Here is a 4,956-nt window from a genome sequence, read left to right as displayed (position 1 = left end):
TTTGAATTACCTCCTCTCTTTGCCGAAAAGGTACGCAAATAGAGTAATGAACAAATTTGGTGGTGTCATACTTTTTTATAGATACACTTATGGTGAATTAACCAGTGGAATCTGTGATGAAGGATTTAACATTTGTAGCGACATTAAGCTTAAGAAACAACTGGAAGAGCAAAGGGCTTTAGGAAAGAAATAAGTAGTTGATTTTTGTGAACAATTTGGTTTCAAACCCATTAAAAAATCCTCTGCAAAAAAAAAAAAAAAAAAAAAAAAAAGGTTATAAAAAATCCTATAAAAGAGAAGAAGTTGATTATCGTCCAAGAAAGCTTTATAGGACTTTTAGAAAGAAAAAAAATATTATCTATTCTAAATTTAGAGGGGAATTGGCACTGTTCATTGCTACAGTCAATTGTTTGCCCTTTGATTTCATCTTATTTACAAGAAACCCATGAGATTTAGGCTGGGTTTGAAGGGTAATTATTACAACTTAGAAGGATAATTTTGTCAACAGGGTTTAGGATGGATTACCCCTTCATTTCACCTTATTTACAAGAACCCCATCAGGTTTAGGTTGTGTTGGTAGGGTAATTATTAGAACTAAGAAGGGTAATTTTGTCCATAGGCCCATCACTTCGTTCTGTCTTTGGCACAGACAAAGCCATGCCGATCCTGGCATGGGCAAGTGAGAGGGCGACATTGAGAGAAAGTGAGAGTGGCAGTGAGAGAAAGAGAGATTTCAGGGATTGGTAGTTTGCCTCTCATCTCTGTCACACTTAACCTCTCTCTAACCCTTTCTCTTTCACTCTCTTTCAGACTCTCCCTTTCTCCCAACTCTCCATCTCTCTCAACTTTAGTCCTAACCCTAATTTGTTCTTTCATTCCTCAATTTTCTCCATCTAAGCAACGAAAAATCGAACTGGGTTTTCAAATTATTGATGCACAGGGATTCACGGACAGAGAAAGGAGAGAGAGAGAGAGAGAGAGAAAGAGAGTTGATTGAGGGAGTTGGTGAGTATGGGCTTGCACAGAAGGAAGAACGCAGAAAGAGAGAGAGAGAGGGAGAGATACAAAGAGAGATCGTGGAAAGATGAGGATGACGAAAATTGAGGAGGAACCCATGTCTGCAAAGAGTGAGTAAGTACTGAACCAAAGCTTATTTTCTTTAATGTATCTGTGATTTCTTTGCAGGACGCTACTGCAAAACTCAAGTCCGTTTAGAAAACAGAGAGCGCACGACTTAAGGATCTCGGACCCAAGGTAAAATGTAATAATCTCTGACTCCCTTTACTGATGTACGCTTGCATGCACTAAATTTGTGAATTTTACTTATGCATGTGCATTCTTTGTCCCAAAAGTTTTTGGATCCAAAGCGGTCAGGATGCTAAGTTAGGAAGGTTAATTTTGTCCTATGGGTTTGGGATGGATTGGGATGGGTCTAAGTGGCTGTCATTCGATGAGGGTTTGGTGAATGAAAGCCATGCCGCCTTTGAATAAAGAGAGAGGGAGGGAGTAGTAGGTCGTGTTTTATCGTCTTCGCTGCACCATTAGTTTGATTGCCTATCCCTGAGTATTTGAGTCGTGTTTTATACTTTTTCTTTTGTCTGGAAGATGACTTCTGATTCCTATATTAATGAGATGCTTAATCTTCAATCCTGCTTAGTAGCAGCGATCACCGCCTGTTTAATGAAAGGTACAAGTGAAACGGTTGTTAATATTTAGGAACCAACAGAGCTCCTTATTTTGGGGGTTTGTTTCTATTTTTGGCAGGAGAACGATTTAGAGCAAGTGACTCACAAAGTTAAACTTCGATATCGAAATTAATGGAAACCCATTGGTATGATTTCTTCATCTGAAATTTTTGATTGCCCAATTGGTTGTTTCATCAATTAATTGTGTGCAAACGTATATATGTAATTTTTTTATTTCTTCCAATTAAATGGTAAGATCAAATTAAGCTAAGAACTTTGGGTTTTGTAAATGTTGTGTAATTAAATTATTCATATTATCAATTAATTTTGAGCAAACATTTTTGGGTAGTTAATTTCCTTCAATATTTGATAATAATTCAATTAAAGCTGAGAACTTTGTATTTTGTTCATCACCTGCCGTAGATTGTACTTGGCTGAGAAAGTGTAGTTTCCTTGATATTATTCATGTTTTGTTTTCTTTCAGAATGCATTGTAATGGGTCTCTTTGGAAAAACAGTTCTTAACACCAATTGTGAGGTTTGTTCTTATATGGTACATGACTGTTTTTATATTTCTTTTGCACGGTTGTTAGTATTTGTAGTTGTGATTGGTGTTGTCCTACATGTTTGAATTTGGAGAGTCTAGGGTTTTTGATGAGTTTTCTTTTTGTGGTTAAGCCTGGATTTCCCGAGAAAGTGAGGGATTGGATGGAAAACAAACAATGCCTGGATTTCCTCTTTGTACTACCTGTTTGGTTGTTTCTTAAAATTAAATTGTAGCAAGTATAAATCAACTCTCTCTGTTTGTGAGTTTGGATGGAATCTGTATTTCCTTATTGCATTTTAATTCTTATCATGTGTTTGGTTTATAAGAAAATGTGATAATCAGGAGGGTAAAGCGAGGGATTGGATGGAAAACAAACAATGCCTGGATTTCCTCTTTGTACTACATGTTTGGCTGTTTCTTAAAATTAAATTGTAGCGAGTATAAATCAACTCTCTGTCTTTGTGGGTTTGGATGGAATCTGCATTTCCTTCTTGCATCTTAATTCTTATCATGTGTTTAGTTTATGAGAAAATGTGATGATCAGGAGGGTGTGATATTTCTTATTAGAGAAATCTTTACTTAGCAATCAAACAGGATATTATTGTTTCCGAAATATTCTCTGAATTTTCGTGGGTTATTAGGTGAATATGTGACCGTAGTGATTTGAAAGAACTTGAATGTGTGACTAACTTTGATGAATTCTAAACTTGCCGACATTCTTTCCGGCAATGACAAGGATCGTGGGAACGCTTGGTCCAACATCATGATCGGTTGAAACAATCTCCGGTTGCTTGAAGGTAGGAATGTCTGGTATTGCTCACCTGCTATGTTTAATTTTCATTGTTCATAAGTCTGATTATGCTTTTTATTTTTGCCATCTCCCTTCATCTATAATACTTCAGTAAAAGGATAATAAACATCGTCTGAGACTTATGTACCTCCGTTTTGGCGGTACAATTCGTTGGAATAAGTTAAAGGTAAGGGTCACCAAATCATACTATTTTTTTGCTATTTATTTCTTGGCTGAACATGATGAAGCAAATTCTCTTCATTTACATTCTTGCATTTAAATTTGCAAGTCAGTTTATCGTAAATAATATTCAATTTTTGTTGTTTTCGATTCTACTGAGTTGCAGTTTTATCATCTATTTGTAAAATCCATTTAGACTCACAATTTTTTTGTGTGGTAAAACTTAAATTGAAGAATTATGTATAACCAAGATTGAAGGAGAAATTTAAGTTAAATTAGATGGACACCCAATACTAGGGGTGATGTTGGCAGGGTTGTAACCATATCAGTAGTCGATTTTATAAATTAAGTGAAATACAAGACTAACCTAACATGTATCATAAAATAATGTGGAATTACTTTTTTCTCTCTCAGTACTCAATATATCATTCCTCACTTGGCCAAAAACGATAGATTGTCCCTCATCATGTGCTTTCCATGTTTGAATATTTTGTTCATTCAGTTTCAAGTGTTTTCTTTTTGTGTATGAGAACATCTCAGTAACTCATTGTTTTTTCTTTCCTCTAGGTGGTACAACACTTCTATCGATGATGGTCATTATTTTTCAAAGAATGCTGTCGAATTTCAAGATTGAAAATCGCTAGCTTTCAATCTTTTTGAACAAGTTACCTTTGTAAGGTATTAAAACTATAATTTTTCTATAGCAAATAAAATTCTTTCCTTCACTATGGTAATTTTGTTTAGTTAGCTTCTGTAACTTAGGAATAATGAATGTCACAATTGATGATAAGTTGATACTTTGTTAGGAGCTTGAATTGTAGATATGTGCAAGATATCCATATATGGATCAATGCTATGGACTCTTCTCAACCTATGGACCTCAAATTTAGTGCGTCTTCCATCATTTATCATACCTCACTATGTATGCAGCTATTACATTTGCAATCATATTAATTCCTTGAAAACAATATTTATATTTCTCAGTAAACTGCTAAATTTGGAATATACTATCGTTTCCTTGCTGGTACATTAAAATGAAAATATGAAAAGTAGTCTCAATCCCGCCCGAGGGTGTTGCAGGCCGATTCGATGGTACGAGGCACTTCGTTTAGGTCTATCTGAAGGAGAGAGGTGTTGGGTGTCTGAGACAAGGGGTTTCAGGGATTACGTTTGGGTGGGATTTCAAGGATTAGGTTTTGGTGGGATTTGATGGATTAGGTTTGGGTTTTTGTTTGTGCGATTGGCAGAGAGATGAGGGGGGTCCAAAATAGGATTAGGAGATTTGGTTTAGCGTTTGTAGAGTCAGAGATAAGGGGTGTCCAAGAGAGATGTGGGAGGATTTAGGCAAGGGATTTCAGGGATTTAGTTTAGAATTTGTTTTCTGCGATTTGCACAGACAAAGAGATAGGACAAGGGTGAGAGAGATGGGAGGATTTTCTGCAAGGGTTGAAGGGAACAGGTAAAGGAGGTATGGGTATGGGTTTGTTGTGATGGGGTTTAGTAATTTCCAATATTCTTCGACTCTTTTTAATCTGCAAAATCAAATTACCTATAGAATTTATAACATGCAATCAGTTTCTTTTTAGTTGAGTTCAAATAATGTTGATTGCGCTGTTATAAAGCTCTTTTTTATAGTTAGGTTGAAAATCATATTGATATATTCTTTATTTAGTTGGTCCAATCTGTAACAGATGAGATTGTTTTGTTTGATGTTTCAATCAAAATTTGATCTTTATTTTTTTGTGTGAAATTATA

At 35.5% G+C, this 4,956-nt stretch overlaps 1 long non-coding RNA gene across 2 annotated transcripts; it reads left to right on the top strand.

The window, feature by feature from the left end:
• Positions 1-1,016: 1,016 nt before the first annotated feature.
• Positions 1,017-3,935, top strand: LOC137729149 (uncharacterized). 2 transcript variants are annotated; one of them, XR_011067971.1, is made up of 6 exons: positions 1,017-1,261; positions 1,765-1,831; positions 2,170-2,222; positions 2,968-3,028; positions 3,134-3,208; positions 3,769-3,935. It is a non-coding gene; the product is annotated as an uncharacterized lncRNA (long non-coding RNA). The 2 variants fall into 2 exon arrangements; XR_011067970.1 differs by having other exon boundaries at positions 1,138-1,254.
• Positions 3,936-4,956: the final 1,021 nt, after the last annotated feature.

Source organism: Pyrus communis, chromosome 3 (assembly GCF_963583255.1).
Source record: "Pyrus communis chromosome 3, drPyrComm1.1, whole genome shotgun sequence".
In the NCBI taxonomy this organism is placed as follows: Eukaryota; Viridiplantae; Streptophyta; class Magnoliopsida; order Rosales; family Rosaceae; genus Pyrus; species Pyrus communis.
This window is presented reverse-complemented; position numbering and strand designations above follow the sequence as displayed.